The following is a 26,921-nucleotide window of genomic DNA, read 5'->3' on the forward strand; positions in this document are numbered from 1 at the left end:
TCAATGGCTTAGCTAATCCTTGTACTTCATTACAACATCATAACTTCAACCTTTCTCTAGGTGTTCTAGTTACATCTTATTGATTGCCTCCTCCTTGATAATCAACTAATTGATAGTACTTGATAAACTAAAGCAATTGTCATTCCTGCAAGTAGCAAGTTTGACATCAATGATAAAACAATGATTGAGGACATTCTTTACCAGTTCCACATATTATTCCAACAACTTTTCTTATGATCATTTCAATCATTTCCAACAATTCAAGCACATATTCAACCATCATCATGAACATATCTAAGCATCAAGGTCACACTTGGGGGAGCTTATCATACTTGGTTTGCATTCCTCTTTTGTGTCTCCTTTGTCCTCTAATAAATTTTGGTGTATTTCTTTAGTTTTTGAATGTTAGACTAGTTTTAATGTTCTTTACACACTAGGATTTTACAACATACAATTTGGAACACCCGGTGGAACCCAACATTTAGGTCATTTCAACCATTTTGCACTTATGTTTATTAATGTAAAAATTTACAAATTGTGCCTCTTGTTTTGTGTGTTCAATCTTTAACATTGTTTGTAGGTTTATCAATCCCAATATAGGAAACAAGCTCCCAACCATCTCATCCATCTTCACACAGGAAAAACTAAAACCATTTTAATTTTGTGAACCCATGACCACGAGTCTATAGGAGAATCTTTGCAGGATCACCAACCCACAAAGCATGATCCTTTCAAAAATTATCTTATCTACCACATGACCATTTGAATCCCCTTTCCTTATTCCCCCCTCCTCTGTTGGAAATGATTGAAAAAGATCATAAGGGAGATTGTTGGAAATGACTGAAGAGATTATACATAAAAAGTAATGGAACTAGTAAAGAATGTTCTCAATAATTGTTTTGTCATTGATGTCAAACTTGCTACTTGAAGGAATGACAATTGCTTTAGTGATCCAAATACTATCAATTGGTTGATTGACAAGGAGGAGGCAATCAATAAGATGTAACTAGAGAAGCTAGAGAAAGGTTGAAGTTATGATGTTGTAATGAAATGCAAGGATCAACTAAGCCATTGATGAAAAAGTGTATTGATGACATACTCTAAGACACAGAGAGTGGACATATTGAAACATATCAAAGATGTAAGGTTTTAGCTAAGGCATTTGTAAAGTCTAACTAAGTTCATTAGAGAGAGAGAGAGGTGAGCAAGCAAGTCAGTGCCGAATAGATTCTTAGTTGAAGCCGAGCAAGTTCACTTTTAGAGTGTGCCGAGTAAATATCAAGTGCCTAACAGAAAACAAGTTTCGAGTAAATATCAAGTGTCGAACAGAAAACAAGTGCCGAGTAAATATCAAGTGCTGAGTAGAAAAAAGTGCCGAGTAAACATCAAGTGCCGAGCATGAAACAAGTGCCGAGTAAAGATATAGATGCCGAGTAGGATATAAGTGTCGAGTAACATAAAACAAGCCGAGTATCAGTAAACCAATAATGCCGAGTTGCTGCATTATTTTGAAATCGAAGATTTGCTAGATCTGAGCTGACAAGGTTGTTACCTAAAAGTTTGTAAACCAGATAGAAGATAAGAGTGATGAGTTGGTGGCACAGAACACCATGTAAAAAGGTTTTTAGCAAATACAAATGGATGCTAGACAAGGTTTCTAGATAAAGAAGAAAAATGGCGTAGATACATTGTATCCTACCTAATCCATTGAAACCCTAAAATTGGAGAGGGAGAATTGAACAGGAAAGATATTTCAAATTTCTATTTAAGAAGTCATAAGGTCACAAAGCAGTAGAGTGGTGGTGAGAAATTATGAAATCATGAGCTGCTGAAGAAAAGTGGTAAGGAATAAGAGAACAAAGAATACTCTATTTCGCTGGATGACCACATATATGATTGCATTGGTATGATGAGTAAAGAAGACTCAAGGAAAAAAAGCTTGAGAGGAAGACAAGTTAACAGAACTGAAGTGATTAAAAAGCCAAGCAAAGGATTGAACTAAAGTGTGATTTGCAATCTGCAAGCTATGTTGTAAGTTGAATCAGATCAAAGCCATTCTTGTTACTTTCTAGCAATTGTAACAGTTAAGATAAAACCTATGGACTTAGGTTTGTTTAATAGCCATGTTGTAAATCCTTTAACAGGGTGACATTCCAAGTGAATGTTCTAAAGTCCTTTAACCAAGCCCATTCCTAATAGTTTGGTGAAATCCTCTAACAAGGTCACATTTAACAATGTGTTGTAGCCTTTAACAGGGCAGGCTTTTCACAGGGCAGACCATCAAAAGTGGTTAAAATCAATTGCCCAGTTATTTTGTGGGTATCATCGCCACCCCAGTTTTACCTTCTTATTCTTGGAGGGTTTCTGGGTTATCAAATTCTTAGTGTTATGGTGTGATGCATGTTTACTTTTCTTAGTTGTTTCAATATTTAAATTGCATGCATGATAAGTTCAGTTATGCACCATTAAGGATTTGTAGAGAAAACAGAAAAAGTCTTATTATGGCATTTGGACCTTGAATAACTGATTCACCCCCCCTCTAAGTTATTCTAAAGAATTATAACATCCTCTACATAGGATATCTTGTACATGCTCATGGGTTTTCTTGTAATACATGTAGGAACGCTCTATAGAAAGTCCAATCACTAGAAAAACTTGCTGAACTTCTACCCTCAAACCTTCAGTTAAAACTATCGGTGGGAACACTTAAAATATCCACGAGATCTCTCTGTAAGTATTTCTTCTATGGCCCACATTTTTATTTTTTCACCAGTTTTTGGCTAATGATCTTGCTATTTTGACCTCATCCCACACACAGGATTTCCAGTTGACTCCTGTGGGTTCGTTGGTGATTTAATTATTTATGTCAAAATATTATAGGGGGAGCATGTGTTTCTTTACAATATATTTAAAGATTTTAGGTTAGTTTTAAAAAATAAACCAATTTAATCTTGAATTCCCTAAGGAAATTTACAAACTCTTAGTGGAATGAATGGTTAGATGGCACACAAAATCTTGAAAGCTAAGGGTCAAAGAATCAATGTTATACCTCACACTTTGTCTTGGGCACTAAAATGAACAATAACTCCATCTTGAATGCTAAAGTTAAGAGTGAATAAATGCGATGAATATTTGATTTTGGCTTATCAAAGAATATTTCAAATCAAACACTTTAATTTAGTGTTTAAAATAAATTCATACAATCTTGGATGACTTAAGGAAAATCATTCTTATTCCCATCATTTTCAAAGTTTTCATGCAGATTATTTCTTATGTTGACTTGATTTATTATGGTGGCCATCAATGTTAAGTTGGAATAAGCCTTTCATGCTAATCACAATTGTTTTCAAGTCATCAATAGGAAAGATAACTAAAAGCTTCAAAATCAAAATGAACAAAGTGTCTTGCATGTATTAATATTATGCCTTTTAGCAAATCTTTGTGTTCTCTCATTCTCGTAAAATAGAACTATTTAAATATGTGATGCATGTACTAAAAGTTGTTAGCAAGATCATACGAAACAACCTAGGAGTGCTTCTAACGAGTTCATCATACTCTAGGAAGCACATCCCCTTTGGATAGAAGCTCAAACTAGTAAAATCTTATGTCAAATATATAAATGAGAAGAAGGGTAAAATCTCCATTAGGCAAGTTCAAGCAGTGCATTTTTGGGGGTATCTTGAGGTGGGTAAAATTTCCCATGATTTCAACATGTTTGGAATAGATTCTTAAGCGAATTATGTATGTAACAACTGATTGGTTGACTCTACAAATCTAATTACAAACCAACTTAGTAGCCACCCTTTTATCCTGGGTATGTTATTTGTGATGCAAGGGAAACATAATCCCTCAAGATTACTCACCATTTTGCTCCCCTAGTAAAGGCATAAGGCTTCTTGGGTTTCATCTCCAAGAGTCATTGTCTCTATAGAATGCAAACTTCCATTTTTCATGCCTTGAAGATTATTTGATGTGTATCATTTGTTGATTGACTCTTGTATCGACTCACCTCTTTTATTAGAGGGACATATTGTACTAGAATTAAAAGACATCAAGTTATGTGTTGTGGAATAACATATTGAAGTCAAATTGACCTTAGGGATAAAAGTGTGCTTGAATTGTCTTATTTGTGAAAATACCTCATGAAAAACATTTGTGAAATACATGCATTAGTTACTATCAAATCCTTCTTCTAAAGAGGTCAATCATCTGTCTCTTTCAGAGTTGCTTTGTCCTTTGAGAGATTGTTTTCCCATAATAAACCATATCTATTATAAAAGGAGCCCTATCCTTATTGTTTCAAAATGGTTGTTAGCAAGTCTATTTGCAACAAACCTAAGTCTAGTTGGTTTTACTTCACTTCTTTCCTTTTTATAAAAAAATCCATTATACCATCCTTTGATATAAACCATTTCTTATCTACTTAGATCCACTTATCATCCACAAAATTCATATTTTCCAACCTACAATAAAAGGAATACTTAGCATAGTCACTACCTTAACCCACAGTTGAGGTAAACCTAGTAGAAACCTTATGTCAGACCAACCGAAACCCAAGTTCAAAAAAGTGAAACTTCCATAACTAGAAATTTATAGAGAAATAGAAGCAGAATGCAAGAAGTGCACACCTAATCCTAGACTTTCTAAACTAGATCAAATTGAGAAACAAGGTATTTAAGTTTCTCTATAAACTGAGTTGGACCATAAAGTTCAAAGCATGACCTTAAGACATGGAGTTAACCAAAGCCTCATCGACTACACTAGCTATACCCACTTTGACTAGATTCCTTTTCTTCCACATACACTTTGTACTTATCATATCATAGATTCTTCCTTTTAGGTTATCATATAGGTTCTCATCCTCCTTAGGAATTTCATAGATCCATCATCTTTAGGGCATGCTTTTATAAATCCAACCCCATTCAAATCAAAATCATAGATCAAAATCCTCCATCATCTCCACCATCCTTGAGAATTCGGTGCCACTTTGTTGAGAATTGTCTATCTTACATCATACATCCATCACACTATCATGGTTATCACTTTAGACTAAGCATTGTTTAGGGTAATCTATCTTTTTCATTTGTGTCCCTCAAAAGTCACAAGTCTATTCTAGAGTTAACATCACCATCACATCTTGAGCTTACACATAGGAAAATAATCTCCCTTTTCACTTTGACATCATATCACTCATCCTTTTGAAATCCTAGCTATCATATCATTAGAATTAAGATTTCCCCCACACATCTATCATACACTTTTTGCATCATAGAAAATCGCTACATCATAGTTGTTATATCCTTAGAACATTTCATGAAACCATCCACCCACACATACTTACACTTGTTGTCCTACCATCTTGTATTTCATCCTTAGGAACATTATCATTTCATGTCACCTACCACACATCTTGCTAAAAAAAAAAGGAAGAAGAAAGATATGGATCCTAGTCTCAATGGTAGTTTAGCTAGCACACAACTATATCCAACGGTATCTGCAATCACACTTGATCCACCACCACAAAATCTAGAAGATTTGGTTCCTTCACTAGACATAGATTATTTTATGAACCAACTAGGACACATAACCATTGTTAATGCAATCATATATAGGAATAAGGATACCATTATGGAAAAATTCTTAAGAGACAACGTTGGTGTCTTCAACTTTGGAAGACAACAACCTTTGGACATATCTAATCCTTCTCATCCCTTATTTAGTAGACTGCCATCACCCATTCATCAATTTGATCCTAATGATCCCTTTTTAATACTACAAAAGAGGACATCAAATGATGCAACCAAAACTTATGGACCCAAATATCCCATCAACCCAACTCGATGTTCGTATCCCACAAAATAATCAACCCACCATTGCACAATCATTGGTCCACACAACACCTCAGTAACCTACCATCTTACAACCCACATCTACAAATGCTTCCATCACCACTTCACAATTCACATCCATTCCATTCAATATTTTAGGACCCTCCACCTCCCAAATCATTTCTTCCACTTCATACATACCTTCTAATGGTACACCTAACACATTCGAAAAAAATGTTTAATTAACATCACATTTCCCTATAGGGGTGTCACTAGTCAGACCTGTAGACAACTGAATCTAATTACATCAATAGGTAATCTTATTTAGTTATCTCCTAAGAAATTACTGATTAAAGATTTATTATTTAATTAATTAATCATCATCCTCTAGTTAATTGATTTATTTAATTAACTATAGTCCAATTGATAAAATCAAATGATAACCCAAAATCAATTTATCAACTAAATCCCTATTCCTCTATTAAATTAAATAAACTCTCAAATCTATTTAATTTAATCCCACAACCCCCATTTATTAAATAAATCATTTAATAAATTATCCAAAACCCCTAAAACATCCCTAAAACCAACCTTTACTCCTAATCCAACCCATTCACCCATACTAACCTCACTTAGCCACCTAACTAACCCATCCCATCAAAGCTAAACCACTTGCCCCCTAACCCTCTTCCTAAGCTAATCCTAATCCCCCTCCTAAACATGTGCACAACTTTAAGCAAGGGTTAAGACTTGCTAACCCAAGCCAAAGTCAACAATCTCATCCTCACCCTCACCCTCAAGCATTTATGGCTCTTACACAAGCATTGAAAGCTCTTATAGAGAATTTATGAACATTTATGAAGCCCTTGTCTCTTGAGCCTCCTTTTTAAACTTTTCCTCTTGCCCTTCCCTTCATCCAATCACCCTGTGACATGTTTCACCTCCTAATTGGCTCTAAACTAGTACAATCCACATGCTTCCTTTTAGGACATCCTACCCCTCCATAAGCTTTTTCCAATCCTTGCATCTTGGCCATTCATTTCTCTACCTCTTGGCCTATAAATGAAACCCTCTCCCTTCACAAATATCATCCACCTTCCATGAAAAGTTATCATGCTATTTTGATAGCCTAAAAACTACCAAAATACCATCATAATGTTGAAACCCCTCCATACCTCCATTGTTGAATCATCCATCCACCCCCATACTTGATCATCATCCATCAATCAAAAGCTTGAGCACACCGTGAACACACATCTCTACCCATCAGGGACACAACTACATCATCGTAGGTTATACCATAAGCAGCCTACCATTCTTGGTTTGCCTTATTTTGTGGTGATAACCCTATCCTATCATAAGTGTTAACTATTTTAGTATTGTTAATACTTTCATTATTAGTTAGTATTATTTTACACTACTAGATTAGGTGATATGAGACCTGCCAACCCACTTTTCTTCACTCCTAATCCATCTACATCTATTCCAAATATTGCCACTCCATTTCTACTTGGTCCTTGGGGTTTTGGACAATCACAAGGGTCGACCAAAAGCTTCCCACTTAGTACTTCATTCATGCCAACTTTCCAAGCACATCAACCATTACCACCCATCACCAACTACATTTCTATGCCACTCTTAGGAAGTAGTCAAATAATCCCATAGCAACAACAACCAACAATAGGGATAATATCCTACACAACTTATTTGGAATCCATTAGCATCTAGTTGCCTTCTCAAGAAGGAGTGCAACCAACATATGTTGGGCATAATGTGCAACCTCAAAATGTAGCCCCAAAATTTCCACCACCACCTCTCCAGTAATAACCACCAAAATAATAGTATGTCCAAGCACTCATACATAGTCATCTACCTAGACAACAATCCCATACCTATCCATCGTAGCAAAAATTGTCGTACCAATAGTTTACCCAACAAATATTGTAGTACATCAAACTATCACCCCAACAATTGATAAATCCCATCCAAACCATAGTTCAATCCACATTCCACCTACCACAGTACACCCATCAAAACTATCCATATTCACCCACCCAATTTGATACATACCCTACATCGGGGGCACCATGACTGGGGCAACACCATTAACACCTATTGAACCTAAGTGGGAAGAGAGGAAAAATGCTCTAAAAGAACTCAAAGATGGAATAGAATCCAATAATTTCAAATTTCAAACCGTCTATCCATACCCATTTGATAGAGAAATAACAATTAAACCCTTTTCCAAACATTTTGAGGTCCCTAAATTTGATAAATGTACGAGAAAAGGAGATCTAGTCAACGCGTCAAATAATTCTAAATGCACTTCTAAGAGGTGGCTTACAATGATGTGTTCCTCATGCACCTCTTTCCTAAAATTTTAGGAGGATTCTCTTTTGAATGGTTCTATTGGATACCCTATGGCACAATTAAAACCTTTGCTGAACTATCAAAAGCCTTTGTGGCCCAATATGCTCACCTAGTTGAGATCGAGTTATCCATGGTTTATTTAGTCCATGCTAAACAAAAAGGAGGAGAAAGCCTTGTTGATTACTTGCAAAGATGGCAAACCCTAACAACCTAGATCTCTTGTACTATCCCAAAGTGTCACCTTTTTCAAAAAATTTATTGACAATGCTCATCCTAGTCTCGCCCATCCTATGATAATGAATTGCCTCAAAACATACAAAGATATCCAAGAAAAGGGCATGGATCTTAAGCATAGACTTATCAAAGATAAAATTATCAAAATTTACAAAAAAAAACACTCAAGAACAAGGGCAATACCATGAAAAACCATGATATTGGAACAAGAACAAAAAGATAGTCATTGATGGTGCCACAGACACCCAACAAGTTTATGTGGTTGGAGCAGCACCGAGTACACTGAATACTCCTTATCGAAAAATATCCCAACAAAAACAATAATTGGCCTATCAACAAAGTGTATACCACTAATCCTTCCAATAGCTTCCATCACAACATAATCAACACAATACACAAACACCCAATACTCAAATCAAACCAATGCCATTACTATCATAGTTGGGCCAAGGTCATGAGTTCAAAGGTAGTGTTGAGTATACACTCCTTTGGGGTAGCCCCTTGATGTCATTTTTGAAAAATTGTCCAAGGACAATCTTATTTGACATCCATAGACAGAACCATTAGATCACAATCAATCAAGGGAATCCTGGTATAGAGAAAGTGAGTTTTGTAAACTTCATTGCGTTAAAGGACATCCCACCCTCAAGTGTATGCAACTCAAAGACTATGTACAAGACCTCATCGATTGAAAGGAGAACACAGTGGGGGTACAAGCATCTCTAAATGTAAGATTATTAATATACCAAAATGCATTTCCCCCACACAAAAAAAAAATAGAGGCAAGACCCCTATAAATAATACCACTGCCAACAACACCAACAAACCAAATAATTTTCAAAATAAACAAGGTGATAATTGCAATAAATCATAGAACTATACATCCACATACTTAGACTATGATAATTTGATTGGCTAAATATCTCAAATAGAGCCTTCTATAAATGTAATAAGTATCAAAGGCCTAGATAGCCAATGTATAGTTATCACAAGAAGGACTTGACTTAACATAGTTGGACCATCTGTGCCTACCCCATTAGGGCCTCAATATAATCTCTTGGAACACCTTGGGAATATGCCATCCCAAATCTCTATTCTGGATCTCCTACATGTTGAGAGATGAATGCTGATAATATTCCTATGGGGGAGTATTATACATATGATACTACAATGATATGTTACATTTATGATTGAGTTTGTCATTGATGTCAACATTGTAGTTTCCTGAGGTATCTGACAGAGGAACATCAGAAAGATCAAGTTGGCATGAATGGCTAGTTGAGTGTTCTATCTATCTAAGGTTATGTGAGATACAACTAAGCATTTAGTATATGTTTTTATCTTCAGATGAAGAAATGATAAGTCTAGAAGAAGTTATGTAAATTTTGGTGATGTGTTTTCTGAGATAGAATTTATAAAGGCATGTTTTGGTAAACTTGTTATATCTCTTAGTAGAATTTTTATTCTGAGAATCAAGGTTGAGGTTATGTAGAAGACATGTTGGTGATGATGTGGCTAAGTTTTCTCCTCATAATATTGTGTGTACATAAAGTTATTCAAGTTGTAAGGTGGAAGATTAATGTTATCAAAGTGTAACATGTTCTTAATATGGTCCTATAATGATTAATTAAGAAGGTCTAACAACCAACTCAGGGAATTGTTTTATGGACTCAGTATAAAGGAAAGACATTTTCATTTATCATAAAGTGTATGTGGAATTTTATGGATGATATTTGTAAGCAATAGAGAGAGAAAAATGTGAAGTTGAGAAGAGAAAATCAAAAGTGAAGGAAACTTCATTACTGAGGTTTTGCTGAGTGATCAGAGGTTTGATATTTGGATATGAGGTTCATGACCTAGTCTATAGGGTCTAATAGTGTTTGGTTGTATTGATAGAACAAAGGAAAGAAAAAAATAATAGTAAATTGTATGTTTGAGTAGTGAGCTCTTCTTGTAGTTGAAATTGCATGTTTGTGTAGTGGGCTCTTCTTGCATACATTGTACTACAACTCCTAACAGGGATTCAAAGTCTCCTAATAGGGACGCTATGCACTAAATGTTGTAATAGAATCCTAATAGGGTCCATCCTCTTACAAGGAATATTTATATTAGCACATCATCTTGTGGGCATCATTCCCACTAGGGTTTTCCCTTTGATCAAGGGTTTCCCTAGTTAACATATCTGGTGTAATTATCTATGTGCATCTTATTATGGTTGTTGTTTACTTTGGTTGAATGGTTAAGTTTGTTTAAAGAAAATAAGTGTTTTAATTGTTGGATAACTGATCCACACCCCCCCACCTCTCACTTATCTTGGTGGACTATTGTTTCTAACAATTGATATCAGAGCATTAGGTCCTTGAAGATAAAGTTTAACAACTTTGGGAGATGGAGAGCATGTTTAGGAAAGATAGTCCTACATCTAACAATAGAAATTTTGACACCTGAATGGTGGTAATTCTTGGTGAGTTATCAGATTTGTCTAAAGAGTAGAGTATTGAGCTTTTAGATTCAAAATCCTTTTGTTGTATACAAGGGAACAAAAGTACAAGCATAGATAGATCTAGATCCGAAGAAGACGTAAAGATAGTGGAAGGTATTGATCTACTTACAAAGAGAGAACTAGAAGGTATACAAAATTTTGTATGTTGGACATGTAAAGAATTTGGTCATTTTTCATCAAGATGTCCTACGATATTAAAAAAACTAGAAAGATTTTACTTTTTGATCAAGTTGAAGAATTTAAAGAAAGTATGGACAAATTCTTGAATGACTATGATAATGAGCTTGGATTGGTTAATGAAGACAAAGTAATAGAAGATATAACTTTGGTGACTATTATGGAATGTGCAATTGCGAGAATTGATGAGAAATTTAGGATAGAAGAGAGAATAATTAATTACAATTCAGATGATTATGTTGTTACTAAGCCAAGGAATGATGAAGTATTTCTTGAGACTAACAATTATTTGTAGAATGAAGGAGAGCCAAGGCAAGAACAAAGCTCAAAACCTTTAGTAGAGCCAAGAGTTGAGATAGCAACTCCTACTTCGGGAAAGAATATGATAAAGAATCACCCATCTAAGTAGATCATCAGAAGTAGAGATAAAGATGTGATGACAAGAAGTAGATTGAATGAAGAACTATGTTTGATATCTCAAGTTGAACATAAGAATGCTGATGAAGCATGTAAAGATGATTATTGGAAACAAGCTATAAAAGAGGAATTGGATCAGATAGTAAAGAATGAGACATGGGAATTTCTCCGTAGACCAGCAAATAAGAATGTGATAGGAACTAAATGGGTATTCAAGAATAAGATGAATGAACAAGGAAAATTTGTAAGGAACAAGAAAATATTGGTATGTAAAGGTTACACACAACAAGAAAGAATAGACTATGATGAGACCTATGCTCTAGTGGATAGAATAGAAGCAATAAGATTATTCTTAGCCTATGCAACACAAAATAAATTCAAAGTATATTAGATGGATGTCAAGTCAACATTTCTAAAAGGAGAACTTGAATAAGAAGTATACATTAAACAACCTAAAGATTTTCCTTTGATAGATGACAAGGACATAGTATGCAAATTGAAGAAAGCATTGTATGGCTTGAAGCAAGCACTGAGAACCTAGTATGCAAGGATGGACAAGCATTTGACAAAGCTTGGATATAGCAAAGGTATGGAAGACAATAATTTATTCTAGAAAGAAATTGATGATGGTTTGATTATTGTGGTAATATTTTTTGATGATATCATAGTTTGAGGAAATGATGAGGAAAGTGACAAGTTTTTAGAAGAAATGAAGAAATAATTTGAGATGAGTATGACAGGAGAAATGAAATATTTTCTAGGATTGCATACTGTACAGTATAAATAAGGAATCTTTATTTCTTAGACTAAATACTTGATGAATTTACTAAAAAGGTTTGGTTTAGAAACATGTAAACCTGTTGGAACACCTATGGTAACTAGACACAAGTTTTCTACAAAGGATGAGACACCTACTATTGAGAAGAGGAAGCACAAATCTATGATTGGAGGTTTGCCATATCTGACTCACACAAGGCCAGATATAACAAATGCAGTTGGAATTGTTGCAAGATTCTAAGTACTTATACTGATGCTGATTGGATAGGTAGTATGGATGATAGAAAGAACACCAGTGGGGAGCCTTCTTACTTGGAGGAAGATTGGTTTATTGGTTGAGAAAGAGGTATGATTGCACATCCCAAAGTACAACAAAAGAAAAATATGTTGTAGTAGCAAACAATTACAATCAAGTTGTTTGGATGAAGTAGATGCTAAAGGATATAAGGATAGAAATTAGTGAAAATGTTGTCATATATTGTGATAACACAAGCACAATAAATATGTCTAAGAATCTAGTGTTGCATTCGAAGACTAAGTACCTTTCTATTAAGTATCCAATGTTGAGAGAGAGAGAGTTGTAAATAAGAAAATTAGATTGGAGTATGTGAGAACTAAAGAATAGATTGTAGATATATTCACTAAGCCTCTTCCCAAAGAGAATTTTGACTATTTGTGAGGTATGCTAGGGGTTATGCCCCTTCTTACATCTGAGTAGAAGATGTAAGAATGCATCAGTCCAGTGTAATAGATCACCATTGTTTGTCTAGACTGAATGCTAATGCTTCCTATATGGGGGAGTATCTATGATGGATAGAGTCATCTAGGACTCTTGTTAGATGTTGTTTTTGAGCAGTGTCTTTGGACACTTGAGCTAGTAAGAATCAGCCATTGCAGAGTTTGATGCAGTGAAGTTGGTTGCTGAAACCTTTGACAGGGGAGAAGTTTAGCATGAAAAATAGCATGTTTGAAAGTTGTACAACAGGATAGTTGGGAGAATTTTTGCATGAGTAACACATGGAATGATAGTTTGATAGAAAGCACATTGAGGTATATCAATGGGGGAGAATGATTGATGAAGAGGATTTGAAAAGAAAGATTTTTTGGTATTCTTGGAACTAGATGTTTTTCATCTATTTTGTCATCAATGCCAAAGGGGGAGATCATTGAGAGATGAATGCTAATGATATTCCTATGGGGGAGTATTGTAGATATAATACTATGATGATATGTTGCACTCATGACTGAGTTTTTCATTAATGTCAACATAGTAGTTTCTGTGGTATTTGACAGAAGAACAACAGAAAGTTCAAGTTGGTACAGATGACTAGTTGAGTATTCTATGGTACAGATGACTAGTTGAGTATTCTATCTATCCAAGGTTATGAGAGATACATTTGAGTATCTAGTATATGTAGTTATCTTTAGATGAAGAAATGATAAGTCTGGAAGAAGTTATGTAAGTTTTGGTGATTTCTGTTCTGAGATAGAGTTTATAGAGGCATGTTCTGGTAAACTTGTTATATCTCTAAGTAGAAATTTTATTCTAAGAATCAAGGTTGAGGTTGTCTAAAAGACATGTTGGTGATGATGTGGCTAAGTTCACTAGTCATAATATTATGTGAATGAAATGTTATTCAAGTTTTAAGGTAGAAGATTAATGTTATCACTAAGTGTAACATGTTCTAAATGTGGTCCTATAATGATTAATTGAGAAGGTCTAACAACCAACTCAGGGAATTGTTTTATGGACTCAATATAAAGGAAGGACATTTTCCTTTATCATAAAGTGCATGTGGAATTGTGTAGATGATATTTGTAAGCAGTAGAGAGAGTTGAATGCAAAGTTGAGTAGAGTAGACTGGAAGAGAAGGAAACTTCATTGCCGAGGTTTTACTAAGTGATTCGAGGTTTGATATTTGGATCTGAGGTTCATGACCTAGTCTATAAGGTTTGACAATGTTTGGTTTGGTTGACATAGAAAAGGAAAGAAGAATGTAATAGTAAATTGCATATTTGAGTAGTGAGCTCTTCTTGTAGTTGAAATTGCATGTTTGGGTAGTGGGAACTTCTTATATACATTGTACTACAACTCCTAACAGGGTTGGGACAACTCCTAATAGGAATTCAAAGTCTCCTAATAGGGACTCTATGTACTAAATGTTGTAATAGACTCCTCACAGGGTCCATCCTCTAACAAGGAATATTTATATCAGTACATCGTCTTATTATCATTCCCACTAGGGTTTTCCCTCTGATCAAGGGTTTCCCTAGTTAACATATGCAGTGCAATTGTCTATGTGCATCTTATTATTGTTTTTATTTACTTTGGTTGAATGGTTAAGTTTATCTAAAGAAGATAAATGTTTTAATTTTTGGATAACTGATTCACCCCCGCCACTCTCTTAGTTATCTTGGTGGACTATTGTTTCTAACACTACACACTAGTCCACTTTACACAGAAATCCTTGACGATTACCTTCCTAAGTCTTGCATCCCTAGTGATATCAATGCCACATGCCACAAAATTTCAAAACTTGGTAGGCCATCTCTCTGCATCATGTGCATTGTGTATATGTGAAATGTGGGCCTTAGATCCTCACATACACTTCAACAAGATCATTACTTGAAAATTCATACTGAAATGAACATTGAATTATTCATCTGAGTAATCCAACAATGTGACCTATTGCCTTTGAACTAGAAGGATTTTTCCTTTTCTCTCAGATTGAGAAGTGGGCAACCAAGCCTTTTAGTATGAAGGATTTATGCAGCTATATGAGAGTGCATTTAAGCTAAATGATATGTATTCTAATCTAATAACAATAAAATCAAATTATATTATATGAGTTCATTTTAGTCTATATGATATGAAAACTAAGTATTATGTAAGTATCAATTTCGACAGTAATTCGATACAATTTAATTCCAACCCCTATAATGAAAAATTAGAAGCCTCTTAAATAGAATTCTCAAAATCAATCAACAGTTGAGATCAACCAAAATGAACGGTTGAGATTGAAGATGAGATTCAATTAGGATGGAAGATTCCCTCTACAAGTGAGGTTAACTAACTCAGATTCTGAGTGTGATGGAGAATTAACTAGAATTCACTTGAGTGTGAGAATAAGTTGATTAGGTCGATTCCAATTCAAGAAATAGATCACTCAAAATTACCATTCTTGAACTAAAGAGAAGATTTGAATAGATTATTTAATTTATTAAAATAAGACATGAACTCATAAATGCATACTTTTAATTAATTGAACAATTACATTCAATAATTAAAGTGAGGACATTATTAAATTAAATATATTCAATTCCCTTGCACATTAGCTAAAGAGGTAATTTAATTTAGTCAAAGCATGAGCACTTTCAATTAAATCAAATTTGATCAATAGATTTAGTGAAGCTAATTTGAGTTGATACTTAGGAATTAAATAAAGAGTAGATTAATGCAGATTAGGGTTTTTTGCATTTGACACCTAGGTCAAGTAGCAAGTAATCAGAATCAAAATTGCCTAGTAAAATAGGACTTAGGGTTGATCAAAATAGACTAGAATTGATTAACATGGCAATGTGCCAATTTTTGGGGTATTACATTTGTCCCTCTTTAAATGAATGTGTGAACAACAAGTTTGATTCAAAGAAATCATAAGTATGATGCAAAGATCAAGAAATGAGATTGGTTCTAAAATTGATAATATGGAGACCAATTGATAAGTTTTTAAAGATTATCTCCAAAACAAAGCTTAACCTTAGGGGATCTAGATAGAACACCTAGATACCAAAGTTGATAAGATTTTTAAGATTATCTCCAAAATGGAGCTTAAGCTTAAGGGGTCTAGATAGAACACCTAGATACCAAGATGATAAGCTTTTAAAGGTCATCTCCAAAATGGAGCTTAACCTTAAGGGATCTAGATAGAACACCTAGATACCAAGATGATAAGCTTTTAAAGGTTATCTCTAGAATGGAGCTTAACCCTAGGGGATCTAGATAGATTACCTAGATACTGAGATGATAGCACAAAGATTGTCAAATTTCATAGAATTATTCCCAGAAGGAGACTCAATCCTTAGGAGTTGGGGTTTAGACTGTCTCGATACCTATCCATTCAATAGTGATTAGAAGCAAGAGCCTAGAATTATCACCAGAATGAGGCTTAACTCTCAGCAAAAGTTAGGATTATCTTTAGAAGGAAGCTTAACCCTCAAAAAGAATTTGGAATTATCTCTAGAATGGAGCTTAATCCCCTAGAGTCCAGATAGAATACCTAAATACTAGTCCAAAAAGATAACAAGATCCAATCATGAGTCATAGAATCATCTCCAAAATGAAGCTTGATCCTTAAGAGTTAGGGTTTAGACTATTATGATACTTTTCCATCGAACTTTGACAAGAACTATTAGAAGATGTGGTTAGTTGATCAAAAGATGGCATAGATGATGTAGATGTCAGATAGAAAGGAGACAAGATGCCTAGAGTGATGAGATGCCCCAAGTGATGAGGACATGAGATTTTGGTTGAGTTGAAATTTAGATTTAATGATGTAGTCATCAGAAATGTATATGTGAAATGTGGGCCTCAGATCCTCACATACACTTCAACATGGGCATTAGTTGAGAGATCATCTTGGAATGAACATTGAATTGTTCATCTAAGTAATTCAATAGTGTGACCTATTTCCTTCTAACTAGAAGGATTTTCCTTTGCTCTCAGATTGCGAAGCAAGCAACCAGACCTTTGAGTACAAAGGATTTATGCAGCTATATGAGAGTGCATTTAATCTAAATGATATGGACTCTAATCTAATAACAGTAAAAGAAAATTATGCTATATGAGTGCATTTTAGTCTATATGATATGAACACTAAGCAATTATGAAATCTATAAAAGTATTAAGCAAGTATCAATTTTTCCATTAATTCAATGAAATTCAATTCCAACCCCTATAATGAGGAATTAGAAGCCTCTTAAATAGAATTCCTAAAATCAGTCAATGGTCGAGATCAACTAGAATGAATGGTTGAGATTGAATATGAGACTCAATTAGGATGGAAGATTCCCTCTGTAGGTGAGGTTAACTAACTCAGATCCTAAGTGTGATGGAGAGTTAACTAAAATTCACCTGAGTGTGAGAATAAGTTGATTAGGTCAATTCCAATTCTAGAGATAGATCACTCAAAATTTCCATTCCTAAACTGAAGAGAAGATTTGAATAGATTATTTAATTTAATAAAATAAGACATGACCTCATAAATGCATACTTTTAATTAATTGAACAATTACATTCAATAATTAAAGTGAGGAAATTCTTAAATTAAATATATTCAATTCCCTTGCACATTAGCTAAAGAGGTAATTTAATTTAATTAAAGCATGAGCACTTTTAATTAAATCAAATTTGATCAATAGGTTTAATGAACTAATTTGAGTCAATACTTAGGAATTAAATAAAGAGTAGATTAATGCAGATTAGGGTTTTTTGCATTTGACACCTACGTCAAATAGCAAGTAATCAGAATCAAAATTGCCTAGTAAAATAAGACTTAGGATTGATAAAAATAGACTAGAGTTGGTTAACATGGCAACGTGCCAATTTTTGGGGTATTACATTTGTCCCTCTTTGAATGAATGTGCAAGCAAAACATTCGATTCAAAGAAATCAGAAGTATGATGCAAAGATCAAGAAATGAGATTGGTTCCAAAATTGATAATACAAAGACCAATTGATAAGTTTTTAAATATTATCTCTAGAATGGAGCTTAACCTTAGGGGATCTAGATAGAACACCTAGATACCAAAGTTGATAAGCTTTTTAAGATTATCTCCAGAATGGAGCTTAACCTTAAGGGATCCAGATAGAACACCTAGATACCAAGATGATAAGCTTTTAAAGATCATCTCCAAAATGGAGCTTAACTTTAGGGGATCTAGATAGAACACCTAGATACCAAGATGATAAGCTTTTAAAGGTCATCTCTAGAATGGAGCTTAACCTTAGGGGATCCATATAGAACACCTAGATACCAAGATGATAGCACAAAGATTATCAAATTTCATAGAATTATTCCCAAAATGAGACTCAATCCTGAGAAGTCAGGGTTTAGATTTTCCTGAGACCAGTCCATTGCATAGTGATCAATAGCAAGAGCCTAGAATTATCCCCAGAATGAGGCTTAACTCTCAGCAAAAGTTAGGATTATCTCTAGAACGAAGCTTAATCCTCAACAAGAATTTGGAATTATCTTCAAAATAGAGCTTAATCCCCTAGAGTCTAGATATAATACCTAAATACTGGTATGAAAAGATAACAAGATCCAACCATGAGTCATAGAATCATCCCCAAAAAAAGGCTTGATCCTCAGGAGTCAGTGTTTAGACTATCTCGATACTTGTCCATCAAAATTTGACAAGAACTGTTAGAAGATGTGATCAACTGATCAAAAGATGACATAGATGTCAGATAGAAAGGAGACAAGATGCCCCAAGTGATGAGATGCCTTGAGTGATGAGAACATGAGATTTAGATTGAGTTGAAATTTAGATTCAATGATGTAGTCATCCTTCCCCCTCGAGAGAAAAATCAAAAGATGATACACCAATATATGATGTAGGGTAGTATATCAAGAGATATTGAAGAAAATATGAGATGCTAAAGAATATAGAAGAGATCAGAATGATCAAAATAAATTTGAAGTTTCAAAATGTGATTTGAAAAGATCCCAAGATTCATAAAGTGTCAGAAAAATGGACTGCACAAGCATTCGATCACATCAATCCCAAAATTTAAAATGCATTTTTTAGTTGTTTAAGTGTGTTAGATTTCAAATTCAATCCTAAAAGTGGATTCAAAGTGGTTAAATTAGCCAAGGGTGATTTTTGCGCAAATCGAAGCACTTTGAAAAATTAGATCAAAACCTATATAAGGGCCCAAAGGGTCATTTTCAAATCATTTGCACTTTTGTCTTTTGTGGAGAAGAGAGCTCTGAGGTGAAAATGGTGGTTCTCTTGCCTTTGCATCAATTTGAGCACTCCCACTGACACAACTGACCAACGATGTATAAACATTAGGTGAGTAGTCGATAAGCTTACATTGCATTTTATTTTTCATGCTTCTCGAGGTGATTTTAACATGTTTTAAGGTTTTTTTAGGTTTTTAAAAAATTTTATGTGTAAGTTCTTGCATGAGGACGTCTCTCCTCGCATAGGCCTAATCTCTTCTCACATGAAGAAGTACCAGGCATGTACTTCTTTGCCTGATATTATGGGTTTTCTCACCTGGGAGATGCCCATGTGTCACGCAAGAAACCCTAATTTTTGTTCATTTTTTGCTTAGCTTTTGATCGCTTCTCACACAAAGATGTGCAATCTTGTGTGAGAACATTAGATTTTGTGCAAAATTCTAGCGTTAAATGCAAGTTTTAAAATTTGAAATTTGTATTTTTCATTATAATTTTGCACTTCCTTTCATCTTATTCCTTGAGTGGAGACTAATCATTTGCATGTTGTGTTTGTTTGTGCAGGTTACATTTCCTGATGTTGGATTGTAATCCCATTACTTGCCTTATGGAGCTCTGTTGTGATAACTCGATGATGCTAACATGGCACATATTGATAGGCTTAGATTGTCTTATCTTTGCTGAATTCCACTAGTGTTGCTGAAGTACGATCTTTTGACAACACTAGTAGAGCATTTCCATTCGGGGAGAACACATTCGGTTTAGTGTAAGGGGAGATGATGATCGCCCTAGAGGATATTTGTAGGATACTCTATATACCATTCCACAGACCATAGGTAGTTTATGATATAGTTCCATGAGTAGGTACAGAGGTACTGAGGGCCATCTTCTAGGAGTACTTGATTATGGGCAGAGCCATCACATGGGATGAGCTAGTGCTGATGTATGGGTCCACTCATAGATTTCCATCAGTATTGGCTATATTCATCAGCTATTTCTTGATGCTGAATAGAGGACAACATGGATTGGAGTGTGGATGGGGTTGGATGTTCAGATGATGTTGGAGACCCCAAATAGATATGGGTGGGGTCAACATGCTTATGTGCATGTTCCACGAGATGCATGAGATTGTGTATCATGAGAGGAAGAGCATGGTTGTTGGGGTCTATGTTCTTTAGAACTGGGCATGGGAGCACCTGCCAGTCACTAGACCTATTTTTGTAGATGAGAGGCATCCCATGGAGCCATACATTTGTAGATACAAAGGCCAACTTACCAAAATAGCTCTGGGGAAGATTGAGCAGTGGAGAGGACATTTGGATGACTTGGTGTCATTAGTATGGTGGCCCTAGAGAGAGATAGAGGACTGGGATGATGCACAAGTAGAGATGAGTCATATGTTCACCTCTCGACCACTGACAGGTTGATCTTTATATATGGTGGAGTAATTTCCTCTGATATGGGTGTAGTGATAGTATGGCCAGCCACAAGACATATCACACGAGTACTATTTCTATGCACAGCTAGTGATAGATTTGGAGCGAGGATGGTTACCAAGATTAGATCCAAGAATATCACTGATAGATGTGTGCAACTTGGTTGTGACAAAGTGGGACTATCTACTGATAATGGTGGATGGAGGGATGAATCTTGTATATTAGGCACATTTTGTGAGTCATCCCTTTCCATGGTTTACCAATCTAGTGGGGATGGTTGTACCTATTTAGCCAGTAAACGCACCATAGGCACCATCATAGTGGGAGGGAGTGAGACACAAGATACACTAGGTATATATTCCACCTTGGCAGATGAGAGTAGACCTAGGTCCTAGCAATAATGGTGTAAGGCAAAGATGAGCTCAAGGAGAGATGGGTTCCTTGGGAGTCATTGAAGGAGATGTACAAAGGCCTTGCATAGAGTTGGAGTAGTCGACAGAGCAGGAAAGTTAGGAGAGCTATAGATACAGGTAGCTATGAGAAACTCTTGAATTGTGGACCACGAGCGTGAGATCCATGGTCTACGAGAGTAGTTAGATCAAGAGGACTAGAGATCCAAGTAGCAATATGATGATATCCAACTATAGTCAGCTAGGGCAGCATATTACTTTGCATCATATGTAGTGGTTGTACCAAATAAGGCTAAGCAGGTGCTTCAATTTTCATGGTATGCCTAAGATTTAGGGGGTGCATGACCTATAGCAAGACCTAATATGCCTCCTCCTCTAGGAGGTGAGGGTGGAGGAGAGAGTTAGATTCACATTTACACCAATTTATGGTATGGCTATGTATCCATTGGTGTGCTATCACCATTTTGTACCATTTTGAGATTGACAGTGCTCAAGTAGCATCTAGTTTTGCATAGATGTACACTTTTGATATATATATATATATATATATATATATATATATATATATATATATATATATATATGATTTTTTTTGAGGTGAGTACCATGTGCATTTGTCACTTTCTCTTTTTATGGCTTGTTGTACATGGATGTTTATACTTATGATTATGAATGCAAATATCATGTGATGTGTGGTTGTAGTGTAGATGAGATGAATCATTAAATTATGTATGAAATGTAAAATAAGAATGAACTAACATCTCATGTAGTGTTCTATTTGTTGTTGATAGTGATTATAGGTATCCCATGAAGATCAAGAGGATGAATCAAAGAACTGAATGCTTGTGCAGCCATGGGCGTGATACTCTAAAGAAGCCAACAATCCCTCATCACAAAGGATGGAAGTAAATTTGCAATCAAACCATGTGCTTATACAATGAAATGCTATGCTAGATGAAACCTTAAACTAGATGCAAACCTAGGTCTAGTTACCAAGCTTCAATAATTATCATCACTAAGCATGTAGCAGAACCCTAGATGTCATACAATCTCCACTGACATTGCAATCATAGGATTATGAATGCGACATCTATTCTAGTTTTATTGGGATTAAATGTAAGCATTCAAGGCACAAGAATCTTAAATGACTAGAACATTTGTCCCTTTTAATATAGAAAGTTAACATCAACATCAGAGCATAAACACTAGGATGACCATAATGTTTCTTGTGTGCAGACACACATGAGAGATCCTACTTATGCTAAGTAATCAGTAAGTATTTTGTCCGCAATGACCCTTGCATTCGTAACCTGAGATAGAAGTGTGCTAGGTATACTTGTAGTGACCTTTACATTCACTTTGGAGGATGAGTATCAGTATTTATGATAGCATAAAGGGTTCACTACAATAAGCAAGGAGAAGAAAAAACCTCATTGATTTATCCATATAAAAGGAGTCTAGATACACACGGTCATCCAATACAATATGAAGGCTCTTATAGTGGACACCCCTTTTATATGGATGTTTTAGATTATTGGAACTAAACCATAAATAGAAAGAAAAGAAAAGATCATGCCCCCAGTCCTCGCTTCTCTAGTTTAAAGTGACATCATCGAGTTGCTCAAAGAGACATGATAAAGAAAAAGTAGAACAAACAAAGAAAAGATCAGCATATCCCAAACAAATTTATCATTTTGTGTTCAATTTTTATGCTGTAGGATTGATGTCAAGTGTCAATGTTTAGAACTTTGTATGAAAGAAATCTCCTTAATAAGGTGACAACAATAGATAGATGTAGTTAGAACAACTGATGACTAAAGTCAAAAAGGAATCTTCAATAAGAACCTTGGTAGGTACTAAGTGATAGTAGATAGACATAGTTAGGACAACTAGTGACTAACATGAGAAAGATCTTCCATGAGAGAAATATTAGAAAGTGACACGAGCGACAGTAGGTATACATAGTTAGAACAATTGGTGACTATTGTGAAAGAGATTTTTCATGAGAGGAATCTCAAAAAGTGACACTAGTGATAGTAAGCAGACACAATTAGAACAACTAGTGGCTGATGCTTAAGAGATTGTCCATGAGTGGAATATCAAAAAGTGACACTAGCAACAATAGGAAATCATAGTTAAAAAAATTGGTGACCAATGCTGAAAAGATTCCTATGGCACTGAAGGGTGTTGCTCCCAAGTTATGACAAGATTCAATCCATGGATACATGAGAAAAAGCAACAAATAAAGTAGTAAAGCAACTATATAGGAGCCATAAGATGCATTGTAAGATATAGCATTGGAACAAGAGGTGCCTATTTACTAGGTTTTCACCTTTTTGGTAGAGTTTTTTTTTTGTATTTTTTGTATTTTTCATTTTTTTTGGTATTACTAATGTGCCTATTGCTAGGTTTTCACCAAGATAATGATTTTTTTTTAGGACTTTTTGCAATTTTTGGATTTTTTTAGGATATTTAGATATATAGAAAGAGCTTTTGGAACTAGATCAGTTGAAGAATTTCTTCAAATGGAGAGTGTTGATAGGCTCCTTGAGCACCTCTCCCTCGACTATAGAAAGTTGGTAAGCACTAGATCCAAACACTGCAGTGACTATGTAAGGACCAAGCCACTTGGGTTCAAACTTCCCTTTTTGTACCCATTGTTTTTTATTCTTAAGTTTTTCTCTTAGAACAAGATCACCCAATTAGAAGTCACGTGGCTTAACTTTCTTATTGTAGCTCCTAGATATATGTTGCTGATAAGCTCGAAGATGATTGCACACCACTTGCCAATGTTCATCTAATAATACTAGCTCTTGAAGCTGAGATATTTTGTAGTCATTGTCAGTAATGAGGCCCTTCATGGATATTCTCAAAGTAGGAATCTCAACCTCAATGGGAAGCACAACTTTTTCTCTGTATAAATAAGCAAAGGGCATTGTACTTGTTGGATTTTTGGTACTTGTTCTGCATGCCCATAAAGCTCGATTAATCTAAAGGTGCTAGTCTCTTCCATATTTTCTAATTGTGCAATGCAAGATCTTCAAGATCACCTTGTTGGATGCCTCTTCTTTACCATTGCCCTAGGGGTAATAGATAGAAGAGAAATGTTGCATGATTTTGAACTTTTTGCACAACTCCTTAAGATCTTTATTTTTAAACTATCCTCCATTGTTAGTAATAATGGAGGAAGGTACACCATACCTACATATGATGTAATTCATGATGAACAAAGCTACAATTTTGTCATTTTCTATAGAGAGAGGAACTACCTCTACCCACTTAGTGAAGTAGTCTATAGCAGTAATGATGAACTTATGTCCATTTGAAGAAGATGGGTGAATCTCACCCACAAGATCAAAGGCCTATTATTGGAATGGCCATAGTGTGATAGATGGAATTAGCTGCCTAGTTGGAGTAGAAATAAAATTCCCATGGAGCTAACATTTTTTGCATGACTTGGTGTATTTGATTGCCTCTTACTCCATATTCAGCCAATAGTAACCAACTCTAATAAGTTTACGAGCTAGTGTCAAGCCGCTAGAGTGAGATCTAAAAATGACCTTGTAGACATCAATTAAAGTGCATTTGGACTCATCGAGTTCTAGACACCTAAGAAGTGTTTCATTGATACATCTCTTAAATAAATCATCAACAATAATGACATACTGTGAAACATTATAGATAAGGTGACATTTTTCATTTTGGGTTAGGCCATCCACAATAGTTTGGTCATGTAAATAGGAGTATATGTAATGGTAGTAGGATGAACCATATCATACGATAGAATAGATCATCTAAGATTTAAGTGAGTTATAGGTAGGGTAGAGTAATGTTTCCACTAGGAACTCATGTTGAAGATAATTCTCTAACATCTGTAACAATGAAGTGAGAGTAGCCATAGTATCAATCACTTTGTTGTTTTCTTGAGGAACCTATTGAAAAGTGATATGAGCAAAGTATTTCTTCAGGTCATCCACCATGTGTTTATAAGGGATCAATTTTTCATCTTTTTCCTGATATAAATCATTGACCTAGTTGATTATGAGTTGTGAATCACCAAAAATGTTCAACTTATCCACCCTCCATTCAATTGCAATATTCATGCCATTAATGAGAGCTTCATATTTTGCAATATTGTTTGTACAAGGAAACAAAATCTTGTATGCCTTAGGTAGGGAATAATTCTATGGTATTATAAACAATAGCCTAGCAATGGATCCCTGTTGTGTGAAGGAACCATCAAAGAACATCACCCAAGTGTGGTGTGTAAGCATGAGAATTGATTCATCAAGAAAGTTGATGTTTAATGAAAGAAAACTCTACATCGGTGCCTCTGCTAGTTGATTAGTGATCGCTTGTCCTTTTATAGCTTTCCATTCAACATACTAAATGTAAAACTTGCTCAAGATCATGACCACTTAGCCAACTTCCCTATTAGAGATGCCTTGTTGAGTAAGTATTTTAGTGGATCAATTTTAGCAACTAGTTGTGTAGTATGGGCGAGCATGTAGTGCTTCAACTTTTGGGAACCAAAGATGATTGCCAATCAAGCCTTCTTAATGATACTATAATTCATTTCATAGGAGATCAACGTGTGACTTAGATAGTAAATAGCTCTTTCCTTGTTATCATTGTCTTCTTGAGCTAGCAAGATACCTAGAGATGTCTTTGTTGCTGAGATGTATAGAATCAGAGGCTTCCCATGGATAGGAGGCATCAAGATTGGTGGATTGGCAAGGTATTTCTTTATCTTTGTTAGATTCTGATCATAATCTTGTCTCTAGTTAAATTTCACACCTTTATGTAGAGTTTTGGTAAAAGGTTGTGACCTATCCACCAATAGTGAGATGAATCTACAAATGGATTGAAGTCTTCCTTGTAAACCCCTCCTCTAACTAATATTATGAGGTGGAGGCATGTCCATGATTGCTTAAAATTTCTCTTGATTGACCTCAATTCCTTTTGTAGACACAATGTAAGCAAGTAATTTCCTAGATGTTATGCCAAATATGCATATCTTGGGATTAAATTTGAGACTGAATTTCTCCATGCGTTCTAGGATAGGTCCTAGATCTTGAAGGTGAGAGTTGCATTTTGTGCTCTTAACCAGAGTATTATCCACATAGTCTTCCATTGTTTTGTGCATCAGGTCATGAAAAATTATCGTAACTACTCTCTGATATGTAGCACCAACATTTTTCAAGCCAAATGATATCACGTTCCAACAAGAAATTCCCCATGCACAAGTGAAAGCATTCTTTTCTTGATCTTCTAGTGCAAATTTGATCTGATTATAACAAAAAAATTCATCCATGAATGAGTACATCTCATATCCTTCTGTCATGTACACTATCATATAAAAATTAGGGAGTAGAAAATTGTCCTTCGAACATGCTAAATTTAGATCATGGAAATCTATATAGACTTTGATAGATTTGTCATTCTTGGAGACTGGGATAATTTTTGATATCCATTTAGTGTAATCAATAGCATGGATGAAACTAGCTTTCAGAAGCTTCTCTAGTTCAGCTTTGACAAACAATGCAACATGAGGATGCATTTTCCTAAGTTTTCGTATGACTAGTTTAACTCCTAGTGCAATAGACAAGTGATGCATTATGAGATCATGATCTAATCTTGGTATGTCTAAATATGTCCACACAAAGTTTATCTTTTTCTCTTGGAAGAAGGAAACAAATTCCTCTTTTTCTTCTAGAGATAACAATTGTGCAAGATGTATCATGTGAGGTTTTTCCTCTGTTTCCAAGTTGATCACCTGTGTTGGCTCTATCAACACTGATGAT

Source organism: Cupressus sempervirens, chromosome 6 (genome assembly GCF_028749045.1).
Source record: "Cupressus sempervirens isolate cs-2001-9-10 chromosome 6, ASM2874904v1, whole genome shotgun sequence".
NCBI classification, from domain to species: Eukaryota; Viridiplantae; Streptophyta; class Pinopsida; order Cupressales; family Cupressaceae; genus Cupressus; species Cupressus sempervirens.